Source organism: Hipposideros armiger, unplaced genomic scaffold, assembly GCF_001890085.2.
Source record: "Hipposideros armiger isolate ML-2016 unplaced genomic scaffold, ASM189008v1 scaffold_590, whole genome shotgun sequence".
Taxonomy (NCBI): Eukaryota; Metazoa; Chordata; class Mammalia; order Chiroptera; family Hipposideridae; genus Hipposideros; species Hipposideros armiger.
In genome coordinates, this window is record NW_017731940.1 from 553,251 (window position 1) to 580,749 (window position 27,499).

Genomic DNA, 27,499 nt, shown 5'->3' on the forward strand with positions numbered 1-27,499 from the left:
AAATCAGTTTCCCGGGCCGGCTGAGTGGCGCGTTGGTAAAGAGTTGGCTTGAGACACCAGCTCTGAGCAGCAGGGCCCAGGTTTGGATCCCACATGAGGACCAGTGACACTGCCCTCTACAGCTAAGATGGTGAACAACAGCTCGACCTGGAGCTGGGCTGCCGTGAGTCACTGGTGATGGCGTAGGCTGCAGTTGAGCTGGCCAGCAGCTGGCGTGAGCTTTTGGGAGCTCCCATGAGCTGCCATGAGTGGCCGTCCAATGGCCAGCAAGCAACTGCCTCACCCGGGAAGAGCACAATGATAATACCAACATGGGCCAGTGAAGCAAGGTCTTCCACAACTAGACTGAAGAACAAAAGGACAGCGACTTGTCTGTTCCCCTCTCCCAACCCCCCATTAAAATCTTAAAAAAAAAAAAAAATCAGTTTCCCAGTCTTCAGGCATTAAGGTTTCTGGGGTCCTGATGTTTGCCATACCTAAGCACCACAGTTACTATTGTTTACCTAATACCTTACCTTTTCTTTACGTGTATTTATATATTTAAAAAGGAAACCCCTATCACCTCCTACATGTAAACACAGAGCCCCTTGCATTAATAACTTACAGTGAATACATAATTATTAAGGTTTTTTAAAATTCTCACATGCCAGGTCCCGAAAACATTCCTCATACTGTCTTTGGAAATCGCTGGCTTCCAGCTCTGGCATTCTGCCAGTGAGAAATCTTCATCCTTTGCAGCATTGCTAAGTCCCAGGGAGACTTTCCTGATCCCTATATTAGGCTGGTTCCCCCCACAGGTCCCCATCAAGGCGTTTCCTGTGCTTTTCTGTCACCATCAGAGTCTGTCTTCCCTGCGGAGAGGCAGTTGGCTGAGCCTATCAGTGTCAGATGAGCCGGTTCGAGCAGTGGTGTTGGCTCCGCTCCACGTATCAGCTTGGTCACCTTACTTAACAGTGTCGCTTCACAGCTACAAGACTCAGTTTCTTTATCCACCAAATGAGGTTAATGTTTTCTTCACTCAGTGGAATCTGAAGGAAAAAAAAAAAAAAAAGAAATGGTAAAAGTATCTTGCGTGAGAAAGGCTGAGAGACTTAAGATGGTAGTCCAGAGGGTGGAAATTTGTCACTTGGACGACTTGGGGGCATGTTCGTTATTCAATACAATTCACCCTATTCATGGTATTCAAGGTAAGTATCATGACCACAGCAGATATGTATTTCGTGGTTATTATTGTGTTAAGCGCTTTTTAAGCATGATTTCATTTCATCCACCATCATTATTATTCCGATTTTACAGATGAAGTTAAGGTTCAGTGAGATTACATGTCTGGTCCTAGGACACAACTAGAAAAGTGGCAGAGACTTGAACTCGAGTCTGTCCGACTCCAGGGTCCATGTTCCCATCCCCAGTGGCAGGGGTTCCTGAACTAGGCATCGTGGTCACTATTCCCCCAGGCCCAGAGCTGACCACCCACTGCCCTCCACAGGTTCTGTTGCTCATCCCATGACCAACCGAGTGTCATTCCTGATAAGACACTGGCAGCACATGCCTATCTCTTTTGTTAACTGTCAACTTCCTTTTGAGTCGTCTCCCTTCCTATCTTTTCCTTTCTGATCCTTCCTGCACGAATCACCAGATTTAAGTACCCTGAGCACAGCCTTCATGGGGTTGCAGGAAGCCAGCGCCCCTCCCCCTGGGTGGCTCTGGGTGACCTAGGCCACAAAGCACCGGCAAACCTAAACAGAGGCCCCTGGAAGGGCCTCAAGGAGAGAGCATCGGAGAGGGCAGGTCGGCTTCCTCTTTATTATACAAATGCTCCCTGCAGTCAAGTGTCATTTGAATAAGGCTAAACTTGGCAAACTTACTAACAGGACAGCATTTAGGCGTAGAGCTGGGAGGCCCAGGGCTTTCTCCTGGCCATGCCGCTCGTAGCTATCTCTGGGCCTGTCTTCTCATTGGTAAAAGAGAAATGGCCAGCTTGTCTTACAGCGCTGATGGGAGACCCAAGGAGAGACAGCGGACACTGCTCGTGTACACAGAGGAAGCGGACATGTCAACAAACCCACATGAAGAATTGTGATTAAAAGCAATGCTTCTCTCTCACATTTGAACCCACCTCTTTTCCTTTCTTCCCTTCCATGGGTCCCAGCTTCCATCACTGCTGCCCTCCTGTTTGTGCCGTTTTTACTTCGTCTTTCCAGCCCCTCCGATGCCATCTCCTCACTCTCCATCAAGGCAAATTGTAGGAGGTCTTTGGGCCCCGAGTCCAGCTGACGGTCCTCTCTGATCCAACAGCTTGCCTGGGCTGCTGACTGGGCACGACCTGCAGTAGCCACCAGCTTCAACACACCTGCTGCCTGTGGTCTTGTTTACACTGTCTTGGCCCTCATCAGCTCCCTTATCTTTTCTCCAGAGATTTCTGGCCATCCTGGAACAGGCAAAAGCCAAATGGGTCAACTTCTCCATTGTCAGTGCTCTCTGCTCACAAGCTCTCAGATGAAGTAGCCACGTGAGGGCGGCCAGAGCTCTGAGGACGGCTGCCCTTAGACAGCCTAGCTACCAGCTGCAGCTGCCCCCACCCCCCCCACCCCCCCACACACACTACACCCAAATGGGAAAATGATGGACAAGCCAAGGACTGGAGATAAGGGTTCTGATTGAAATGTTCCTTGTCAAGAGCCAAGACATTTGCATGATGCAAGACAGCTCTGCCTGAGCCGCTTTTCAGCCCAGGATGAGGGGATCAGATCAGGTCAGGGCATTCCCTGACCCCATGGATGATAGTCCTGGGCAGGAGCCACGGGACTGTAGCCTCTTCAGCAATAGCAAATTCAAGGTCATCAGGATTTTAGCTGCATTCAGGGGACACTGGGCCAGGGCTCACCTGTCCCAGGTAGGGAGTGATTATAAATCTGACAATAAATAAGTGCTTAATCTGGAGGAGCTTAACTCTCGGCTTTGAAATTTAATTCTTTGTGCCGCTGGTCACACACCTGTTCCATTTCCCTTCTGGAAATTATGACTGTTGATCTTCCACAAAGCTGAATTCTAGGTGTTTCTAATTAATGAATGAATTGGTCTGTGAAGCATAAATAGGCGTAGCCCTTGTTTAGGAAAATTAACACACATGAAAGAACTCTATTGGAGTGAAAATTCACATCCCAAATGGTTGACTCTTTAAAGTGAGATCCTTATATGTGCTGAGGATATAGTTTGAGCCTCAAGGATTGAGTTTGGCCACAGCTTTTCTGGAATACACAATAATAGAACATAAATCAAGTCCAACCGGAAGCCTGGGTCATAAACCCTTTCTGCAGAGAGATGAAGGATAATGAGTTCCAGACCTTCGTGTGCATCAAAATCACCTGGAGAGATGAGCATGCAGATTCTGGGGCCTTCCTCCACATCTACCTCATCATTGTCGCTGGGGGTAGGGCCCAGGGATCTGTATACTTACCCAGCTCCCCAGACGCTTGGAAGCAGGCAGTCCGGGCCACACGGTGGGAACCCCTCCACTAGGTCTTAAGGCAGCAGTCCTCCTGTGCCTGAGCACAGCTTCCCCAGAGCTTGGAAAGCTTGGAGGTTCAGCCCAGGACCCACTGCTGAGTGGGAGCCCATCAATGCAGGCGCCCCCTTTCCCCTAAGAGGTGGACCCCAGACTCCTGTGACTGAGAGCCACGCACACGAGCACCCCAGATACAAGTCCCTCCTAATCAAACGCTCGGGTTTGAAATGCTTGTACAATTATACAAATGGGACAACAGACGACAGCGAGAGAAAAGGACTTGCCCGACAGTACCTGGCACCCAGGTGGGCCCATGGGCAGAAGGCCTGGTCTTCTGACCCCTCTGCCAGTGGCTGCTCAGACTTTGGGTCTCTGTTAAATGGCCCTTCCTCTGAGGGTGAGCTGAAGAAAGAATCCAGGGCCCTGTTCTACCCCGCCCTCAGGCCTGGCCTTTCTCCTCAATAATCACCGTTGGTAACTGCACATTATTTCTCCATGTTTGTCTTCCCAAGTAGACAGTAGACTCCATGAGACAGCACCTCACCCAGTGCTCAGCACATAGTAGAAAGTCAGTAAATATTTTTCAGATGAATGGACAGACAGGAAAATAGGAATACTGAAAAAGAGAGGGGTTGCCCACGGCTAGGAACGAGTCTGTGCTGTGGGGCTGGTCAAGACAGAGGGAACTCACTCGCTTAGGTCTCAGAATCCAGGGTTGGACCAAACAGGCCTTCCAACTCACAATAGTCTGTGTATTTTTTTATTTTATTCGATGAAGCTTGGAAATGGAAAGAACAGAAAGTGACTCAACATTAGATTTCCACTTCTCAAAAGGGGGCCGGGGTCCCTCAGGCCACCTAGCTTTACGGTTTCACATCGCCCTCTAGTGACCAGACTATGTCAGCATGGTTTTGTGATGTTCTTTGAAAAACTGAGTTTACGTAAATGTATGGGCCTGGCTTCAGCATAATGAATAACTTGCATATGTATGAAATGTACTAAATCCATTGAAATGTCATTTAGCCACTCAACAACTAATTATCCAATGCCTAATAGGTGCCCGGCACAGGGCTAAGCGATGAACATGTTGGATCTGTCCCCTGCCCTGCACATACCTTGTGGGGGGGGGGCACCCAGTAGTCACACAACACTGTGACATGCGGACATGCGTCAGGAAGGCGATCTGCAGAGTGTTAACACAAAATAGAACAAGGAGTGGATCCTCTTCAGGAAGGCTCCTCCGAAGAAATCTTGCGGAAGCTTGTCTTTGAAGACGAGGAAGAATTAGCCAAAAGTGGGGAAGGAATGGGAAGGAAGGAAGAGGCAAGGAATTCTAGGCAAGACAGAGCTCCGTGAGCTTGAGGGAGAGAGAGAAGGACGGGTGGCCTGGGATGGACAGGGCACGAGAGGAGACTGAAGGAGTGCGTGGTATTATCACTCTCATTCCTTTCTCATTCATGTAGAAACTGAGGCCCAGAGATGTGACGTGAGCTGCTCGTAGCGACACAGCTTCCGGGTAGCGATAGAGAAAACAAGGCCGGGGTGGCCGAGGTGGACGCTGCAGGATAGAAGGAGCTGTGGGGGACAAATGGGGCAGAGTCGCAGAGTGGCCTGTGAGACAGGGAAGCACACAGCTCATCCAGCTCGACAAGAGTTCAGGTGGCAGCTGCTGGAAGGTTTAAAAGGTCACTGAGGCGTCCCTGTCCACTTGACAGGTGAGAAAACTGGCCCAGAGAATGCAGGGCCACGTAGCAGTGAGTGGCACAGCTCCTCCTGTACCCTTAAGTCTGAAGGAGCTCACTGCCCCTGAGAAGCGTCTGCCTGCCTACCTCTCCTCACAGCCTCAGAGAGAGCTCCAGCGTCTTTAAAAGTCTCCACCTCTCTTCAGAATGGTCTCTTAGCCTACCAGTACTTCCATTTTAGGATCCATCTGCTATCAGCCTGGGGGTAGGGCTTTGAGGTCCACATAGACGGGCTACGCATCCAATTGGGCCCTGCCCTCCATGGCACTCCATCCCGGACCCACAGCTGCTACCACGCTGAGCTCCTGCCACGTTTCTTGGCCTGCTATGCCCTCTCTCCCTTTGGGAACTGCCCACAAATTCTCCTCTCCTTTCAAACCCCTCTTTCCCCATTCTCCTCACCTGGCCAACTGCAGCTCATTCTCCAGGTCTTAGCTTAGACATCCTCCTCTCCAGAAGCCATCCCCCCCCCGCCTCCCCGCAGGAACCACTCTTCTGCACATCCCACTGAACACTGATCTCATTGCATTTTAATTGCCTGTTTCCTTGTCCATCTCTCCAGCAGACTTGAGTACCCCAAGGTCAAGGACTATGGAGATCTCATTTCTCCAATATGCCCAGCAGCTAGAGGGTGTCCAGCACTATTCTTTAAATAAACAAATGAAGTAAAAGAAATTACAGATGCCCCTTGACTTACGATGGGGTTAAGTATGATGAAAACCATTGTAAGTCGAAAATGCATTTACTACACCTAACCTACCGAACATCATAGCTTAGCCTAGCCTACCTTAAACGTGCTCAGAACACTTACATTATTGGGACACAGCCCCATCGTACGTTGAGAAGCACCTGTAATTGCCATCCTCTTCTTGTTCCAACCAAAAGCAGGAGGCACAGAGAGGCATTTTGTAGACATGATGGGATGCAAAAACAAAACACAACACCCACAAAACTCTGGCAACACAGTACCCTGAAGATTGTTGGTTGTTTACCCTCCTGATCACATGGAGGCCGCCAATCAGCATCATAAAAGAGAATTGTACCACAGACAGCTAGCCCCTGGAAAGATCAAACTTTAAACTACAGCTTCTACTGAGGGCGTATCACTTTTACACAATTGTGAAGTCAAAAAATCATAAGCTGAACCATTGTAAGTCAGGGACCATCTATACTCTAACCCGAATCACCTGTTTTTCATTGCCCAGCACTGCATGTCTCATTTCCATCACTCCATCATCCCCTGCCCTGTTTATGTCTAAAGGGATCTGCTTACTGCTATAATGTGGCCTGAGAGGAAGAAAACAGTTCTGTCGCAGCCCAGGCAGTGACTCATCAACCTTATTACTTGTGGCAGCTGCTGGTGTCCCCTAACGTCCCTGGGGGAAGCAGAGCGAGAAGCAGTAAGGAGCTGTACGCGTTTCAGACTTATTAGAAATTCTATCCCCCACCAACACTTGCTTTCCTGGTGACGAGGAATGCATTTGAAAGTTGGGTTTTCTTTCTTGCCAACTTCCACAGCATTCTGAGGCTTGGATCTCTCAGGGCGAGCCTGCAAACCATCACAGAACCCAAGGCCCCAAACCCTGTGCAAGGCAGCCCCCCTGTGAATCCGCTCATTGCCTAGCTTGCACGCAAAAGGGGTCCTGCTGGTTCTGTCCACGCAATGGCACAAATGTGTCAAAGGCCTGTTATGTGCCTGGCAGTGTGAGGTGCTTTCAATCAGTGGAGAAGAGTCAGGCTTTGTCCCTGACCTCTGCAGAGCTAGCATTCTAGCAGGAAATACATAATTAAGCAACATATGACATCATTATTCAATGACAATTGAGATGCAAACAGAGGAGGACTAGTGTAAGGTGCCAAGAGAGCACAGTCTGAGTGGCCTGGCCTCACCTGGGAGGTCAGGGCGGCTGCCCTGAAGCTGTGACCTTTGGGTTGAGAGCTGAAGGATGGGTAGGTGTTAACTAGGCAAAGGAGAGAGCGCGTGCACGTGCAATGTGTGTGTGTGTGTGTGTGTGTGTGTGCGTGTGCGTGCGTGCGTGTGCACGCATGTGTGGGTACATGCAAATGTGTGTATAGCCATACATGTAGTGTGCGCGCACATGTGTGTTATATGCAGGTGTGCAGGTACGTGTGTGTGTGTGTGTATGTGTGTGTGTGTCCCCGAGTGCATGTGTTAGTCTGATAGAGTTTGACATTCTTCAGCCTCTGGGCCTCTGTCCCACCCTAATGTCATCATTGTAGCAGGCTTCAGGGCTTCTCTACATGGAGCAACGGTTCTCAAACCTCTTTTGGCTGGCGGATCATTTCAGTAACAACAAGAGCTACTCCACGCTAACTGTGCTGCGGTCCTTGTGCCCCACGCTTTACATGTGTTCCGTCTTTCACTCCTCCAGCAACCCCAGGAGGCAGGTATGGTTACTGTCCCATTGTACAGAAGAGGAACAGAGGCTCGGAGAGGGCGAGCCTTTCCCAACATCGCCCAGCAAGTTAGTTCTGGAGTTGTGATTTGAGCACAGGTCTGTGACTCCAAAGCATGTACTCTAACTCACGGAGCTCTTTTTTTCTGTCACTGAAACAAGGGACGTAGAGGATCAGCCATATGGCAGGTCCCCCTCCCACTGCTGCTGCAACAACACCCTCCCAGCAGTGAATGGAAAATGTCTTCCGTGCAGCCTTGTCCCAGTTCAGAGTCACTGTGTGACCTTGGTAAAGACCCTCCCTCTTTGGGGCCCATGAGAGTTCCCTGAGCTCTGCCATTCTATGGGGATAGCTTGGTTCCACCACCCCCACACTGCAGGCAGGTTACATCATCTCTTCAAAGCTCTGCTCCCTCATCTCCAAAAGGAGCTAATCATGACACACTGCAGACAGGGCTGCTGTCAGGATAAACTGAGTTCTTGCATGCAAAGTGCTCAGCCCCGTCACAGCCTCGCAATGCAGGCTCAGTAAACTGTAGCTGCCATCGATCCTGAGAAATTCCATGGCCCTGGGTTCAAGAGTCCACTCTGCCTCCTAGTGGCCATGTGACCTTGGCAAATGTTATGTATCTGTCGAACTTCCCCCACTTGTAAAATAGGAATAAAAATCGTACCTCCTTCATAGGTTTGCTTGGGGAATAAATGAGATAATTCAATTAGCACAAGGTGATTGCGCTGCAAGTGTCAGCTCACGTGATTAGTATCTGCATGTATTGCACAATATTATAAACTAGAATTATTTAGGGTCTGACTTCGTTCCAGTTCAGGGCTCTAAAAGCAAATGCAAGAAAGCTTTTCATTTGACCAGGTTTGCTAGATGCTGGATTGTTTGTAAAACGTTTTTTTAAAAAAACCAGACCTGGCTCGTGGGTCAATGGAAAGTCAGTTTCCCTTTGGCTCTGAAGCTGGCAGTTCAGTGCAGTTTATTCTGGTGCTGGCTCACAGTTTGGTTAAGTTCAAGGCCATGACCATGAGTAAGTGATTCCTGTTGCCAAAAACTAAAACCACGGTCATATTCTAAGTATTTATGTTACAAGAAACCAAACCTGCCCCTCCTTCAGGGGTCCCAGGTAGCACTCATTCACTCATCCAGCTCAGAATTACTGGCCATGCACCTAATGCAGGCACTGGGCACCAGGCATGGGCATGCTGATGGCTGAGGAGATAGAAACCCGTGGGCGGCCCTGGTAGATTTGGGAGGAAACAGAACCCCGGTCCTCAGGGATGCTAACTGCTCCCGGGCTTTGCAGAGCCCCAGAGAGAATGCTGGCCCGTGAGTTTGGTGCATCTCACACTGTGGCCTGTCTGAGCTGGGAAAGGCCCTTAGGGGTCATCTCAACCCACCCACACATTTGACAGGTGGGGGAATGGGAGCCCAGGGAGAGAAAAGGAGCCACTGAGATCGCAAAGTTGGGTTGGCATCCTGTTGTTCTGCGTTCCTAGGTCACCATCTCTCACAATGAGTCCCCTCCCTTACTCCCAAGATTTCAGGTCCATCTCGTACAGAACAGAGGGTTCCCAAGAAATTCTAGCCCACAAACAGCCCCAAACATAGTGACAGTAAAAATAGAAAAGCAACCTCACTAAGAATGGTGTTCACCGTTTACGAGGTGATTACTTGGTGACAGGCACTTCGTTAAGCATTTTGTATGCCTATCATTTTAATACTCAAAATTACTTCATTGTGTATAGGTCATTATTACTCCGTTTTACAGGAGAGGACACTGAGGCTCAGAGCGGGGGAAGGGACTGTCCCATGGTAACAAAGTTAGAAGTTGCAGAGCCATAATTAAACTTACCTCTGCCTGACCACAAACCCAGTACCCATGGCCACTAGGTAATGCCCCTCAGTAAGATACAAGGCGCAGGGTACCGGCCCTGCTACACCACTCTCTTGAGCTCCCTCAGGCAGGCAATGGTTTGATGCCTACAGCCAGTAGGAAGAAAGTTCGAGCAGCAGGTGAGCAACGAAGAGGCTTGAAATCTAGTCCTAAGATTGAGCATCCACTAAGATTCAGGGCTGTAACCAGCTCAAGGGTGATGAAGATGGAGTTAATGGAGAGGAGGCAGATGGACGGGTGTATAGATTCTTCTGGTGCCCATCCCAGGCTAAGGGTGGTACCACATGCTATGAGATAACTTGTGTCATGTGACATGGAGCAAACCGTTTCCTCTCTTCTAAAGAGGGAACAAGTACAGTGATTAAGCCCGCAGCCCTCTGGAGCCAGACTGCCCAGGGTTAAATCCTAGCTCTGCCTCTTACCAGGGGCGTGACCTCCTGACGTATTAGCATTTATTGAATGTCACTTTTCACGTCTGTAAAATCAGGGTAATAATACTTATGTTCTACTGTCATTATGAAGACTAAATGAGTTAACTATTTGAAAGCATGAACAGTACTGAACACATAGTAAGAACGGTATACATTTATGCTGCTTTTTGAAAGTGATGTAAACTAGAGTTAATAGTACCTGATTGTTTGAATTAAGATACTTTTGGCCATAAAATACCTAACCCAAAGTGGCTTTCATAAGAAAGTTTTATTAGCATGTCCCACAACGAGAACCATCTGAAGGGTAATGGTTCCAGGCTCAAGGATGTCCCCAGGAACACAGGATTTTCTCATCCCTCCTCCAAATATCCTCGGCATATCATTAATGCCTTCCCTCAAGTCCCAAGATAGCTGCAACAGCTCCAAGCATCACATCTTCACAAAGCCACCCTCAGAAACAAAAAGGAATGGACACAGGAATGTATCTTATGAGATAGGAAAATATGTCCTAGAAGCCTCCCAGAAGACTTCTCTTCTCTGTCCTGAGACAGAACAGGATCATTCGATCACCCCAGCCACTGTAGAAGGCCAGAAAAGCAAGCTTCTAGCACTTTCAGTCATTACCTAGAGCTGGGCTCTGCAGCAAGGAAGGTAGGAGGAAAAAGAGCTATTGAATGGGCCATTGGCCTGCCCTGAGAAAGAAATGTGAGAAAAGGTACAGGGATGTTGTGAAAGAGTTCACTACTTCCATCACACATGCGTAAGATATTGTTCTCAAAAATAACAATGCTAATAGCACAGCATTTCAATAAGTGACAACAGCAATGCTGGCCCCTGTGGGTTAGAGGCAGGGTCCATAGAGAAGCAGGATGCCCATAATTCTGGATATTTCCCCACAGGCATGGCAGGCGAGGGAAAAATGGAAGGAAGCCAACTGCCTGATGGCTCTGACCACTAAAACTCACTTTGTACAACCTCATAATAGCCCAGACCCAGGGAACAATTGGTCACCAACTTCCCCTCTCAGTTTGCTAGGTTATAAATAAAGCCAGGAGAGAAAGAAAATGCAGTTAATTTAAGAACGCTGGTGGAATTCCTCTGAGAGGAAAAAAAAAACTCTTGTTTAGAAAACACTTCGATGGGCTATTTTGTGGTGACACGTCAGCCCTCTGGCCATGGTTTACGTTAGGGGTCAGCCAGCTCTTTCTATAGAGAGCCAGATAGTAAATCTTTTAGGATCTTCAGATATGAGCTCTCTAGCAACTACTGCACCCTAAGGAGTATGAAAGCAGCCATGGACAATCTGTTAAGAAATGAGAGTGGCTGTGTTCCAATAAAACTTTATTTCTACAAACAGGTGGAGACCCAGATTTGGCCCACAGGCCCTCGTTTGCCAACCTCCGTTCCACATGTCAAGTTACATAAGACAACAACCTAGGTCAAGGGTCTCAAACTCAAGTGCACATGGGGCCATGCAGGTGATGTAAGGAAGTGAAGCAGGCTGGGTGGGGTCTGTGGCAATGTGGAGAGCGCATGATTCATGGAAATGGGGCAGTTGCAAAAACAAATGTTGTCAAATCCTCCAACTTTTTCAAGAAAACCAGGAATGCAGTTCTCTTCCAATTTTTAAATGTCAGCCACCAATTTGAAAATTTAAACTTGATGCAGACCAAACAAAACCCTTCTGGGGCCAGCCAGTTTGTGACCTTTGGCCTTAAAGATCACCCTTTTGGAGCAACATGCCATGACACCCAAGTACACGTGACACATGTGAGTGACACGATCCAGGAAACTTAAAGCCACTCTGATCTATTGGGAATGGAATGCATAACCACCACTGCCCTGCCTGGTGGCCGGGCATGTGTCAGAGGCCAAACACTGAGAATAGGGCAATTAGCCTGTCTGTAGCATATTTCTCTTCTTACCTCATTAGTCCCCTGCTTCCTCTACACGGCGGTGGCATCCGCAAGGCTCTGGGACATAACGCACAGTGTAACGTTCCTCATTACTGACCTTCCCAACGTACCTCAGAGGAACCCTGAGGTCACGTGTAGAAAGGCGCCTGGCAAACCCTAAAACCACATATACCTCAATTTGACGGGTGTCTGGGCCACAGCCCCAAACACTAACTCAAAGGCTCAGATAATGAGCATATTCTCCAGAGAGAGGTCGAAAGCCACTCACGGCAGGGCATGCAGAACAGACACGAAGCAAACGGAGCCGACGGGCTTTTCTGCTGATACATAGTCGCTCCTGCTGCGCTCGCCCAGCTCCGCTCTGAGGAAGCCCAGGCACCACCTAAATGCCCCAGGCTGCAGACAGCTCAGCATGTGACATGCTGTCCTTGGCTGTCTTTTAGCTGCTGTCCTCACCTACTCACCGGCTGCTTTGCTCTTCCGACCAGTTCCTGTAAATCTGCGGTGGTGGCCCAGGTTCTCGCCGGGGGCCAGCCTGGTGCTCAGCACTGCTCTCCATCTGCCCGTCTTCTGCCTGCTCTCTGCTGCTGCCTCAGCTTTAAAGGCTACAGTGGCCTGGCTTTTCTCATCCCTCTGCAAGCCACCCTCTCGATTCCCTCAGCCATAAGGGAGGTGGGGGGTGAGGGGAGGCAAGGAAGGAAGGAGGAGACAGAGATGGAGAGAAAAAGAAACAATGCAAATTAGCTCAGCCTTCTTTCAGCTCCATGTCCACTGAATCCAATTCAGTTCAAACGAGGTGTCGGGCCAGCACCTTTTCCCCTTTTTCCCGCCCTTCCTCAACTCCTGTGCCTCTTCAGAGCCGCCTCGGGGACCCAGGTAGGAGGATGGAGGGGAATGCCACCGGGCAGGGGTGACTTCAGCGGAGCAGCTCCATCTTATCTCTTTTGGATATTATAATCTCGCTGGGATTGAAAAAAATCACTCCACTGCTAAAAAAATAAAAAGTCTGAAAACTCTCCTACCAGCCACTGTGCCCAGATAGAAGCTCCTACACTGAAGAAGCCTGTAGGACTGCTTCAGGGAAGCGATATGATTTGGCAAAGGGCAACTCAGGAACAATTGGAGTACATTTTTGTTCAAAATAAAAATAGCTTTCCTGAGTCTCATTTGGGAAAGACGTATTCACACGATTCAAATGATCTACTTGGCTGATTGAAGAATGACATTGAGGAAATGGGTACTACGTTTTAGCCACTTAAATGTAAAGTTTATATCTGGTTATATCTGCCTAGCGGCGATACGGGGGAACATTCCCAATCTTTCATGCTGCAAGTAGATGGTGAGGCATTTCTCGAAGCTGCTATGAGGCTCTGCTTTTCACTGCTTACTGGAGAGGCCACCCCTTGGGGGTCTCCAGGGGATTGTCGACGGGGCAAAAACTCTTAAAGAGGTGTCTTCACCTTGTCGCCCAGCCTCAGATTTCTCCTAAGGGATAGTAGATTCTAGATCTTATGGATAAGCCAGGGGGCTAGGCTGGCAGGGCCTTACAATGTGAAGCCTGCAGGGAGAGAGAGGCCAGCATGAGTAAAGGGATGTGTCTGTCAGCTGAGCTCAAGTATAAAAGCCCTCACACACCCTACTGCTGACTCAGCCGACAGCTCAAGCAGTAGGGATTTGTAGGTGTGAACCCTGACCAGCTCGGAAAGGACAGACAAGGAATCGATCCTACCATTCTAGAATCATATATTCCCAGACTTTCAGACACAGAGCCTCTTAAAACCCCGCGCCTAGCTGGAAACAGAGAGCCTTTCAGCCTTGCATAACGGTTGAGTTCATGGGCTGTGGAGGCAGACAGACCTGAATTCAGGACCCTTCAAAGGCTCTGTGTAAAAGGAAATTTACAGGCGGGTGAGAGACAGCTCACGAGAGGGAAGAGAAGGTTTAGGACAAGCTGGGAGCAGGCGGCAGAAGTTACCTGGCACCAGGCGCCTGGCCCAGAGCTGGAGCTGGGAGCAGCAAGTCCTAAGGATTTCTTCCACGCTCCAATGATAAGCTCGGGACTCCAAGTCCTGGAAGACAGAAATTCCAGCTGGACTGTCCCTTCCTTCATTAGTGTGATTTGAAGAAAACTTCAGGCACCATGGTAACAGAGGAAGACATCTAGTTTACCATTCCAGCAACACGGAGGGAACTCCTAAAGGGAAATCAGGCATTCTTGGGAAGTGGGAATGACACCTGGGACCATACACAACGAACATTTACGGCCAGGTACCTGCCACAGGGCTTCTCACAGAATGGAGAGAGATGAGCCACACAAAGGGCCAAGTAGATTGCCCAGGACAGAGTCAGCCCTCCAGGGCCGGCCGAGTGGCTCAGTTGGTTAAGAGCTCGCTCACGAGTGCAAGCTCTGAGCAACAGGGTCACCGGTTCAATTCACACCCCGAGCTGAGCTGCCGCTGAGCTGCCCATAGGTGGCAGGATGGCTCAGCTAAAAAAAATTAAATAAACAAATAAAAAATAAAATAAAATGCAGAGTAAGCCCTCCAGAACCATTAGTGTCTTGCGTTATAACTCACGCTCCTCTATAGCATACCTGTCCAACAATTACCTCTGCCCCTCGGGAATCATGGTTCTAAGGCACCTTGAATGTAGAGACCACTTAGCTGGGACACTATAGGAGATTTACTGACCACAAGAACCACACCTTTGGGAGTCCAACACTATCCAGATGCGACGGATTGTGGCTCAGAAAGAGGCATTCACATCAATTTTATTCTCTTCATTATTCCAGTCATGTCGTATCTGCTGTCCCCCTCTACACCAGCCAGTCGGAGTAAAGTTTGGGGTTCTGGCAGCTTAGCTGCATCACACCCTTAGGTCAGGAGAGGAGAAACATTAATTCTTCATGGAGACACAGAGTCAGAGATCTTATCTCTCCTCTTTAATATTTCACCAAGTCAGGAGCAGACTCCCAGGATCTTCATGCCAAACCTCAAAAGCTCTAAAAGCGTGTACCAAACAGGAAACGCTCACCTGCTTCCCTGCCCTCAACTACTGCTCTGTAAAAGGGCTGCTGCAAAACCCTGGTGTCTGAAGGTGTGTTGGCTTAACACCTGAGGCATATTCTAACTTCCAAATACAGAAAAGGGAGAGTAAACGGAAAGTCATTCTGTGGTTGCCTGGCCAATCAAAGCCACCTTGCCCTGAAGGACATCAGCTGGCCTGATGGGTGGCAGATCTAAAGCATTGTCTCTGAGCTCACAGTCATTTCTATTGTGATATTTGATGGAGTATCAGTACCATAAGTCAGTAACGTACATATTTGGCTTGAACACCTCCAGCTTCCTCCCTGTAGGGCAGCCAGCTCCATCATTTGCTCATTCAACAAACATATACTGAGACCCACTAGGAGCCACTTACTGCAGGAGGAGTTAAATAATAAATGTAGCTACTATTTGTGGGGTGCCAGTGTTGAGCCAGACATAGCCCCAATGCGTTACCCACGTTGTTTCAGATCATCACCACCACAACCCTGTGGAGTATACCACTTTATTATTGCTATTTTTCTGTAATAACTATTTCTGCTGCTTGAGCAATGAGAAATTTTTTCAGTTCATTCAATAATTCTGCTTCCATTTACCTCACCCTTGATGCTCTTTGGTCCTCAGAAAAGGCTACTCAGTCAAACCAAATGGCTGGAGTTGGGCTGAGGGAGCAGGGATGGTCCTATGAGGAAAACAATGGCAAACCCTCAGTCTTTCCCCCAATATAAGGACAAGCCTTCACCTAAAATATGAGACGGGGCTGAAGAGAAAGTCCTGTCTCTCTGTTCCACTAACTCCAGTTCCAGAAGCGGCAGTTTTCAATGACTACTGGAAGTCAGAGTCAACTACAGCTCTGGGGGGAGAAGGAAAGAGAAAACAGAGTTGGGTGGGGGTCAGTGATGGCTCCCCTAAATCTGGGGCTCTCCCATGGACCTGAAGAGACCACTGCAGCGCCTACTGCAGCGCCCAGGACACTCTTTCTGTGGCATCTTCCCCCTGATGGCTCTCCCAGCAGGACCAGCTGCTTGGCTGTGTTTGAACTGTCACCGAGCCAAAGCAGCTTGGTGGCACGCCCAAACTCCAGCCCAGCAAACACACTTGGTCTGTAGCTCAAGCCAAAACTTTTTTAAATCCGAATTTGAACCAAACAGCCAGTCAATTTAAAAATACTCCAAGAAGAGAGCCAATGAGATTTGGAAACAAGGAAAACTGAGAGTAAAAGGTAAATATATTTATTTATGTATTCACTCATTCATTCTTTAAACTTTGCCTTTTTCCAGGGATGATCTGAGATGTCAAGAACCAAATTATTAAAAAAAAAAAAGTAATTTTACATATATTCTTCAAATTTTAATGTTATCCCAAAGATTCAACTTGGCTTAACATTCAAAATAAAGTGTGCATGTGTGTGCCTCTGTGTGTGTGTGTGTGTGTGTGTGTGTGTGTGTCCACCTTTCACTACTCCACAGGGCCTAAACTGCTTCCAAACATAAAACAGTGTCACATCCCAGTATTTCCTGCCAGCTATGCATCCATTCCTTTAGAATCATTTATTGAAATCCAGCTACGTGCCACCCACTAAACTATATGTTGCAGATACAGTGGCCAAAAAGCCCCATGTACTCGCTGCGCACACAGAGCTTACATTTGAGACAGCTGGAGACCAGCAGTGTGTGTTGTGAGTCATTCACAGCCATGGGCCCTCAGAGGCGGAAAGCACTTCGGTCCAGCTAAACCAGGGGTTTCCAAAGGGCAGCCGTTCATGTACCAACCTCACAGTTCTTGCCATATGTCAATACCACCTTCATAGATTTCTTTAAATGTTCTCATCTATACAAACACATTGATTTTAAGAGAAAACTCTATATCACTGCTGTAAGTGGAAAGCCAGAATCACTTGCTATAAAAAAACGAACATCAAAATAAATAAAAACAAAACAGCGTGATGAACTTTTCATCTAGATAGGGACATGCAGTCGAAGGAAGGCTGAGCCTAAAGTCTGCTCTCTGTAAAAAAGTAACATCAGCAGGTGTTTAAAGGTGTTTAAAGATACATTAACACTTCTCTGAGACATTCTCCTTTAATCAGGAGGATTAAAGGATTCAATTGTGTGCAATTTTCCACTATGCAATTTAATTGTTTTTAATGTTGTGACAGTTAGTCACAGGATTTAGGAAATCATGATCTAATGCAGCCCTCTCATTTTCCAGAGACAGCTGGGGCCCAGAGACAGGTGTGACCAAGGACACACAGCAAGTGAATGGCAGAGCCAATACCAAACCCCAGAGTATGTTTCGCTGCAGTAGGCTGCAGATTACCCAACTAACATCTAAATAAATTCTTATATTTGCTCTTCACCATGATTGAAGGCCAGCCTTGATTCACCTTATTTTGGATGAGCAGAAACCCAAATCCTTTTCAAATTGGCAGACATGGGGATACCTCTCATTAGTGAAAATGGAAATTTCGTGTTTTCTGTTTTCACTATCCACTCATTTTGCATTGTATTATAGAAGTTCTTATAATAGGAATATCCACCAAGATCCCAAATAAAATCTAGAAAGCTTGTAGAGACCTCTGAACCTCCAAAAGTTTGAATAGGATCCTTGGACAACCTGCTACGATAAGGAATTCAGGGAGGGAGGATACCCAGCCCCACCCCATAAGGACTCTGTCCTATAAAACCCTCAGTGTGCATACCCTGGACTCAGCAGCCCGCACCACATATCGACTGTAACACTTTACATCAGGCCTAGGGGAGACAGGAGGGGAAGTACTCGCTCCACCGAGAAGGTCACCTACATGCCTGCCCCCACCCCACCACACAGAGCAGCGTTCAGCAGCGGTCCCAGGAAAGTGGCCCGATGTCAGAGCACACGGAAGCCATCGGCCTGCCAAGGAGGTGCATCCCAGGACCCTCGCTCTGGCTGCTTCTCTGAGAAGATGAGGCCAGGGTTTCAAAGTTCCTCTCACAGGACAGGTGGGAGGGAAAGGGGGACATGATAGTTTGTAGAATCCAGCCCCCTCTCCCTCTTTCCTTTGAAGCTGGCACAGGGACAGTTTAAGGCTCCTCGGAGGGACTGAAATCCATGTTTTAGGGTGACAAGTGTCAAGGGCAGCTTTTCCCTGCTTGAGGGGAGGAGGCCTGCTCAAGCCCCAGGGTGCACTATACTGACCTACCTATGTGACCAGCACAGTAACCAGGTGCTGTGTGAACACCCAAAAGCAAAGAGAAGTGACTCTTATCCCTAATGTGGAAAGAGTGGGACTTCCTATGATGCAGCTGGTGTTTCCTGAAATAGAACAGAATCTGAGCAAACGGTTTTTGCAAGGCAGGCAGGAAAGTCTGAGTGCAGCTGATGCTTCGTTATGGTGACTCAGACCCTGGATCCTGGGCACTCGCTCCTCCTGGTTGGATCTGCGTTCTTTCCAGTTATCATGCTCGGCTGTCAGGTTCCTCCTTTGTCAACGCTCATTGTCTGCCAGCCTATTTGATTTTCTGGGGAGGCCACACCTCTGTCCGTTGTACTCGGTTCCAGTTTCTATTTTGAAATTGATTAGGTCTTGACCAACCCCTCCTGTTTGTCTCCAGACGCCTCCTGTTCAGCTCTGCCTCCACCTGGGAGACGGTTATTTATGCTTCTCTCAGCCAGAGGCCACACTTCTCCTGGGGCTGTTTTCAAATCGGGGGCATAGACCCAGTTACTACCAGGGTGAGTTGGGGAAAAGTGCATTGAGGGTGCTGATTCATCAAAGACTGCCTCAGACGGGCTGCGTCACCCAGGCTCCATCCCCAGGCCCTCCATCCCTGTCTCAACTTGGGCCTCATTCAATTAAGAGTTAGTGAATGCTGACTATGAGCCAGGCACTGCTCTGAGGCTACAGACATGAAAACGCCTGGGCCCTGATGCCCCGGTTACACCCCGATGTGGAAAGGGCTTCACAGGGTTCTTACAAAAGCACGGTGGGGTAGGAGAGACACAGTGTGAGGGAGCCGCTGTCTGCCTTGCCGCTTCGGCTCACCGCGCTCCTCCGTCTGCGTTGGCCTCCCTGCCCTTCCGTCTGTTCCTGGCTGCCCTTCTCTGCCTTCTTTCCCCATCTCTCCAGTTGGCCAGCTCTTCCTCATCCGTCAGCCTCGGCTTAAACACCCTCTTCAAAGAGGTCTCCCCCAACCATCTTATCACCTCCTGCAGCCACCCCACAGACACCCCAACAGTCCCTATCACATTACCTCTTTCCCCTTGGAGGCACTTTTCACAATCTGGCATTACCTTGGTTATTCATTTGTGTATTGCACATCGTCTGTTTCCCCAAAATAAAATGTAATCTCCGCCAGGGCGGGGACTTTGAAACTTGTGTTCAGCACTCTATCTTCCATGTCCAGAACAGACTTGCCCAGCTTAGATGTGTCAATAGTAAATACCGATGATTGAATGAACGCATCAGGAAAGGCCTGAGAAGGACATTACTTTGGGAGGTTGCCAGGTGAACAGTTAAGCAGGTGAGCATTTCCCAAACGAAGACATGAAGCATTAGGGGCGGTGGGGGTGAGCAGGCAGCGGGAGCCTCAGGCAAAGGGGCCCAGACAGAGGCTGAAAACCAGGCAGAGACCCTTGGGATGCCAACCCCAGGAACTTTTTTTTTTTCCTTGAGGTCAGTGATGAGTTCGTTCATCAGCTAAACCTGACGGAGGCAGCTAATCATATTTCACAAAGCGTCTTCCACCTGGACAAGTCAGAGACTCAGAGTTCATGTTATGAAATCGCCCAGGCTCTGCCAGCACTATATTAAAACTATTACTACTTCTGCATACGTACCGGGTGCCGGGTGCTGGGCTCAGCCCTTCTCAGCCATTACCTTACTTAACCCTCACAACAGCCTTAGGAGAGACCCCATCTTCCCCACTTGGCAAGTGAAGGACTGGAGATGAGAAGGGAAGTGACTCGCCTGGAATCTGCTACGCGACAGAGCTGCAATTTGAACCCAGGCAGGCTGATGGCTGTGCTGTCTTCCATTCCCTGGGCCTGGAGAGGGCTTCCCGACTCCATGAAAGGGTGTGGGATGCAGTGTTCAGATTCTTTGGCATCCCCACATTCCAGCATCGGCTCAGGTGCCTCAGATATAACCTACCATCCTGCCTGCTCACAATGTTGGTATTTTGCCTTCAGTCCCCTGCTGCCTGCATTTTGCAGACACTCGCTGGCTGACCTGTGTGGCCATGGCCTTGACTGACTCCTCCAGCTCAAACACAGTCTCACTGGGTCTCTCTCCACTAACTACCCAATCTCCATCTTCAAGGATGTCCCCAGGAAGTAGGAGAATAAGGCAAGGTTAAAAAGGCAGAATAGGATTAGTGCTGAGGGAGTTTCTATGAAAAACACACATCTGATCTATCCTTCCTCCCAAACCCTTCAGGGGCTTGACAGTACTCTCAGGATAAAGTCCAAGGTTCTTGTCAGACCCCAGCCTACAAATCTCAGCCGGGGGCCCACATCTTCAGGGCAGCCTGTCATTTTATGTCAGCTCCCCCTCTATGAAGCACTCACAGTGACAATGTGCCTCTCCTCCACAGCTCTTATCAGAGCAGCACTGCATTTGTCGGCATGGTTATTTGTTTGACATGGGTCTCCCTCCTGGAATGTGAGCTCTGTGAAGGCAGGGACCTGTCTATTTTTCTCAGTATTGTATTTCCAGGGCCCAGGACCTGTTCATATTGCCTGCTCCGTAAATAGTGGTTGAACAAGTGAATTCAGAATTGGAAGGCAGTTACCACACAAGTGATAATGCATGAATTACTCAACCTCTCCAATAGTCTCATTTGCAAATTGCATAATATCCATTTTATGTCCTTTTCAAGGTGATAAACTAAAAAGAAGTGATCTATAAATTATTGAGTGCTGTACAGATTATTTTTTATTAAGGGACTACTGACAGACTATAGCCCCAGGATTTAGAGCACTTTCAGAAATGTAAGCATCTAAAACTGAAGCTGAAAGGCTAGTGAATGGAGCCATGACCTGCTCTCTTTGTTGAAACAAGCTGGTCACGGGAGGCTTGCTCGAGGCCAGCCGGGGATCAGAGCATCTCCTCAAGAAGCCATGTCTGGAATCGGACACGGTGCTGAGATCTTTGCAATTGAACTGTGACAGGTTTGATCATGGCTACTGTCAGGACGGGCTGTGAGCATGTGGTCTAGAGGGGAAAAACAGAAGAGCCCCAGAGACGCGTTTGTGTGTGTGTGTGTAGCACAGGCTGAAGAAAGGAAGCTTGTAATGGATAACCAGCTCCAAATGCACAGATATCCTCAGAGAGGAGACGCGAACTTGTCACACTCCCCTGGGAACTCCACCCTGCCGACTCCATCCACATTCAATTATCGCTAAAAAATTTAAATCCTAACCTCATCTGCTCGCCGAGCCAACCTCTGCTTTCTACTCACCTGATGGACAGAACCCCCCCGTTTTGGAGTCAGGAAAGCCTGACGCCAAGTCCCGGAAAACTGTTTTAAAAGCTGCCAAATATTGAGCCCTCGCTGTGTGCCAAGCATTATGCTAAGCACATGACATGCTTCGTTTCATTTACTCTTCCAAGGAATTCTCGAATGCAGGCAGCAGTACAAGCAGCCTCGTTTTACAGAGGAGGAAAACAAGCCGAGGTTCCACAGCTCAGTTTTAAGCTCCATAAAGCCTGCTTCCTGATCTGTGGAATGTAAACAAACATCTGCCACAGAGTGATTATGGAAACCAAGTGGGCTAACGGGGTGAGTGTCGTGCAAGCTTCTGTGCATCTTGGGCCAGCAGTGTCAGCATCACCTTAAAGCGTGTTAGAAACGCAGAATCTGGGGTCCCACTCCAAACTTACTGAATCAGAATCTGCATTTTACCAAGGCTCCCAGGTGACGTGCATACCCTTCACAGTTTGAAGAAGCACTGAGGTAAGAGGTGATTGCCCTCCCCGCCCCACCACCATTAATTGCTGAGCTGGCATCTGACTCATAGCTGTCTTCTCAGATGGGTTCGAAGGAAGTCTGTCACTCCATACCCTGATTACTTCCAGGCCAGTCTCTCCAGCTTTAATGGGAATACAAATCAACGGGGGCATAGAGATTCTGATTCTGTCTATCCGGGGTTGGCCCCCGGAGCCTGCATTTCTAACATGGCCCCAGTAATGCAACAGGGCCTCACAGAGCCTGCTCTCCATGACAAGGGGCCAGAAGAGCCTGATAGATCAAATATCTAAACTAGCAGAAAAGGAAAAGCAGATCTTGCAAGTGGAATGACTATTCAGGGGAGGCACCTCCATGCCACACACACATCTGCAGAGCAGGCACATCTCTAGTCCTTGTGTTCCCAGCACCTAGTTCTGCACCTGTCACAAAGGAGACATGAGTCATCACTAAATGAATGAAGGAATGAATGAATGGATGGATGGATGGATGTCAGACAGTTCTCGCCGTTCCCCTGCTTAGCACTGTCCGCTGCTTCCTACATCTAGGAAACCCCATGAGGCTCACCGTGGCCCACAAGGCTGGATCTGACCTGGGTCCTGCCACCTTGTGACCCCTTCCTTTTCTACCCCCTCCCCCAACACACACACACAAACACACACACAAACACACACTCATTTCAACAACACTGCATTTTCCTTATTTCTCAAACACACCAAGCTTTTCCTTGCCTCCGGGTCTTGGCACCTGCCGTTCCCCTCAACCTGGAATGCCCCTCCTCCAGCTCTTTCCATAGCTGGCTGCTTTTTGTCACTCATTCAGCTCAAATTTCACCTCCTCCGTGGCTGTCCCCTGATTGACCTGTCTGACCTGGTGTACACACACTCCACCCCAAAATTGTCTATCATGCTTTTTTTGGTGTGTATTAGCCCTTATCAACCTGAAAATATTTCATCTTGTTTATTTGCTTTGTTTTTCTGATTCTTCTATTAGAAAGCAAACTATGAAAGCAGAGACCTTGCCTACAACCCCTGGCCCATAGTAGGTGCTCAATAAATTGTTGTGGAATGAATGGATGAGTGACAACACACCCAAGGGACACATACTTTGCAGCGAGGGAGGGAGAGGCCGAGCACTATGTGAGGCTTGAAGAGGGAGACATCACATCCTCCTCGAGGAGGAACTGGGGGTGGGTCAGGGCAGGCTCCCTGAGGGAGGTGCTATTTAAACTTCACCTTGAAGGGTGGAAAGGATTTTAACAAGCAATGAGAGGCAGAAGTAGCTATGCCAGGCAGAAAGCACATCTTGGGCAGAGGCTGACAGTGTGGGAGGGCTTAGGGAACAAAGTAGACAGCGGATGGGTAGAAACTCACTCCCTGCCCGTCCCTACCTAGCCCAGGACTCCAAGAAGGGACAGCTTCACTGTAGATGTGACAGAGCCTGGCAGGAGTCCTGCACCTGAGCAACTGAGGTCACTGCCTATCCTCAGGCAGGCCTCAGCCACATCCTTAGGCTAGATGACAGAGCCCAGCTCTCTGAAGCAAGACAACACGTTAGGAGGGAAAAGGTGGGCCTGCGGGTTGAGCCACCACTTGCTCCAGTGGGCAGCTCTAAGGCCTGCCTGGCGCCTGCCCGCTTATCTATCAAGGGCCACAGAGTTGTAATTATTTCATTAACATCCTGTAATAATTGTATCAGGTCCAAGTCCTTGTTTATCTCTAAGCTCTGTAAAAGAAGGAACCACATTGGTCAGCCTTCGCCTCAGCTCTATTCCCAGAGCTAAAAAGGGCAGGGAGCCTGGTACAAAACAAGCTCTTCAACAAGTCTTGTGCATTCGCTCACCACTATTGATCAAGTACGTACGATGTGCCAGACCTTGCATGATACACTGAGGATACAGGAGCGACGCCTGGCCATGAAGGTCTGTACTCTCATAGGTAGAATTCACCTTCTACTTGGGGGCAACACATTCTAGGCTGCATTCTGCCAGCCTTACTGTGTGACCTTAGCAAGCCACTTAATGTTCGGGCTGCATAGAAAATAGAAGGGGATAGACTAGATCATATAGTCCAGCATTTTGAACTAACTTTTGAGGAATTCTAGGGTTCTTCAGTCTTCCTGGATTCCGTCAACAGTGATATGTTTCTCTTCAGAAAGATTTAATTAGCTTAAGTAAGCTTTTTTTTTCTTTGCTGTTTAGGGGTTCCACTTAAAAGTTCATGTGTAAATTCAGTTCCCCTGCTCAAGTTGGTGGGAAGCCACTACCCTTGTCCAGCCCCGCTCTGGCTATAGCCTTGGCCACAGTGGAAGAAAATAGAAACTGGACATGCCTCCAGGTGGGGGGCAGCTGAAGGTGGCAGAAGGACACTTAAGGAAATACAGGGGTGAGTGCTAGCCAAAGAAAGAGCAGCCTGATAAGAGTCCCTCAGGACGAGGTCCAGCACTCCCCAGGTCGTGGGGACACGGCATTGCATGCCTTGTAGCTGGCTTTGGCCGGAGGATTTTCTGGGAGATCTAAGAACAGGTAACAGGACCATGACAGCCTCAGGGAGAGATAGGTGGGAGCGAAGCAAGGTCCCCATCTGAGAGAAGCTGGGACCTAAATACAAAGAGACAAGACTTATATCAGAGCCGAAGTCCAAGGTGGGGACCTGGTTGGCTTCTGAAAGGGGAAACCATGACCCATGGCTAAGGTCAGCGTCGGAACGGCAGCAAGCTGACTCTATGCTTCAGATCAAGCTACCTGTCCAGACGTCTTGAAGTCTCACTCTAAGTCTAGTCCAAAGTCAAGGACACAGGGGTAGGAATCAAAGCTCAGCTCCTTTGACCTGGTCCTCCGAGCAGTGCGCTTTCTACTGCCAATTCCATGCGATGCAACTGGGCTAGATCCCAAATCCAAACGGGGCTTTCTAAACCTACGCTAGACAATGCGTTGTTTATTGAGTTGGATGAAAAGGAGGAGATGATTTCCTCTTCACTGAGCCCCAGCTCATGTCCTCGGGAGTTTGACTGACATTTGGGTTTTTAGCACCCGCCCATTAGGGGAACTGAAGTGGCTTTTTCTGTCTCTAGCTCAGTGCCTCTGGAGCAGTCTTAATGGTGATCAGGAAACAACTGTTGTGGAGGGCAATTCAGCAGCATCTATCAAAGCAACAAGGGCACATACCCTTAGGATCCTGCTATTTCATTTTTGGGGCATTTATCTTACATAAATAATCACAAACACATGAAATGACATATGTATAAAGCGATTTGTTGCAGTGGTATTAATCATAGCAAAATGTTGAAAATCATCAAAATTGCTGTAAAGATGAATGAGGATGCTCTTTATATATGCATATGGAAAGTTTTCCAAGGTAATTACTCAAGTGAAAAAAAACAAAATGCAAGGCAGAGTATATAGTATGCTCTAATTTGTGTTTTAAAAGCAGACAGAATGTCATTAAATTGTATATGCACCAAATATTCCTGGGAGAATACATAAGAACTAATAAAAGTGACCCCTATGGCTAGGGGAAATGGGGACAGGGGAGACAGGAAGACTCTATACCATTCCCTGTTTAATTTTTGATTTGGGAGCCATGAGAACGCATTATCTGCTCCCATAAATTGCTTTAAATTTTTTTTAATAAAAATGACCTATTTCAACATTTTAGGAGGTTGGAACATCATACCTGGAAACAGAGCTGGACCAGGAAAAGGTGTTGGTGCTATGCCGGCTCTGACTCTGACATTGACATTGACCCTGATGTTAACTTTGGGGAAGTTGCTCGCTTCCCAGGGCCGCAGTGCCCCCATCTATAGGACAATGAGGGTGAACTAGGGGGCTTTTTAAGGGTCCTTTACTGCTCTGGGAACTAATCTATGGCTTGGTTTACTTAATTTGGATTAAACTACATGCTCTGTGAAGGACACAAACTATATGTCCTGTGAAGGCATTTTAAGTACTGTATTTTGTTTTAATTTGATTCACTTATTTCCTTTTTTAAACTGCCACCTACCTTTTCCGTCAGAGTTCCCTTTGAGAAGCTTCCATCTCGGCTCTGCTGAGAAAGATCACCTGGGCCTTGGAGGCAACTACAGCCTGGGATACAGTGGAGGAGACAGGCCAGGTCCTGAGCAGAAGGTGACCCCAAAAGCGACAGAGAGCAAGGAACATCGAGGAACAAACTCACTGGGTGGGACGGCCTCTCAGAGGCACACCGAACCGCTAGGCTCAGTTTACCCAGCTGGGTGTTCCAAGAAACCAAAAGCAGCTCTTTTCCACCCCCACCCCCACCCCCACCCCGCCTTCCGCATACCTGGGAACTAAATTGCTCTGAGTAAGCAGACTTTAGATGAGGTAACAAACACTGGTTTCATCTCACTCAAGTGAACATTCCCCTTCCAGTAACAACATTCTGCATTCCTACTTGGGGAGTTCCCTGACCCTTGTCAATGTCCCCAGTCCATGTGCTTCGTCCGTGGGTCCAGGTGTCCCAGGCTGGCCCAACAGTGGAAATCTACCCTGTCACAGGAATCGTCCGGCTCGGGGCTTTTGTGCAAAGCATTGAGAAAGAAGATGTTCCCTTTGCTGTCACAATCAGACCTGGGGGAGGAGGGACGTAGGATGCGGAGCGTCTGGTCACCACGCTGAAATCGCATAAGCCTAAAAATAAAGGGGGAGGGGAGGGGAGTGGAGACAAGAAGTGGTGACATCTTTGAGGTACCATCCACCTGTTCTTGGAACCGGTTTGATTTTTAAGTCACAGGAACCAATACGTTTCTTTTCTTTTCTAATTATTTAAGCCAGTTTAGATTTCAACTTCTGTTTCTTGGGGTCAAAAGGGCCTTGCATACACACGCCAACTCCAGTGGACTGATAGTGACTGCCTGAAAAACTATGCTGAGAGGAACCCTGGGGGTCTTGTCTGGGCTCATGACTCATGAGGAAGGTATGACAGGAAAGAGAGAAGAGGAAGATGTGTACACCGGTGCATCCCTTTGACTAAGATGAAACCTCTGACTCAGTCCTCTGCCTCACGCTGTGCTGGGCAGTGTTTCATATTTGTCCAAGGCTTGGTCCTTCAGGTTGGGGTATGAAAAGGAATTTGTCAGCATGTGTCCCAGAAGGGTAAATATCCACATGTGCTTAGAGGCTCAGTGGGTGTTCTTGTCCTCAAAACACTGTGCTTGGTGCTATAAGTCAATTTGTTCCTGCTACCTGCCCTCAAAGAACTTGTATTCTGAAGGAAAAACTCGGCTTCCTGGGTGATCTTACATGCTTTCTGTTCCACTCACTTCTCTGACCTCAGTTTGCAATCTCTATATGGTTAAAAGGAGTGAGGATGCTAAAAGCATAATGGATTCTAGAGGTCGCATTTTAAAAGTTTACAAAACAGAAGAGAGGAAGTGAGTCCTAGGGACTGAGGCCATGAAAGGTTACTCGTTGATTATGTCTAAACTATTTTTCGTGATTCCCCAACTTGGGCAAGCTGACCTGGTTAACAGAAGCTCTTCTTGATGGAACTCTTATTAATTTTTACCCCACTTGACATCCTTAAAGAACAGACATTGCATAAGGATGGGGTGTCTGTCTGACAGAAAGCTATTCACT

General features: G+C 48.3%; 1 long non-coding RNA gene across 2 annotated transcripts; it reads right to left on the reverse strand.

Moving 5' to 3' along the window:
- Positions 1-594: 594 nt before the first annotated feature.
- LOC109371731 (uncharacterized) lies at positions 595-25,979 on the reverse strand. Of its 2 annotated transcripts, none has more exons than XR_002121918.1 (3): positions 25,905-25,979; positions 2,117-2,428; positions 595-1,028 (listed from the first exon to the last, which is right to left on the reverse strand). It is a non-coding gene; the product is annotated as an uncharacterized LOC109371731 (long non-coding RNA). The 2 variants fall into 2 exon arrangements; XR_002121917.1 differs by lacking the exon at positions 25,905-25,979 and adding an exon at positions 12,377-12,548.
- Positions 25,980-27,499: the final 1,520 nt, after the last annotated feature.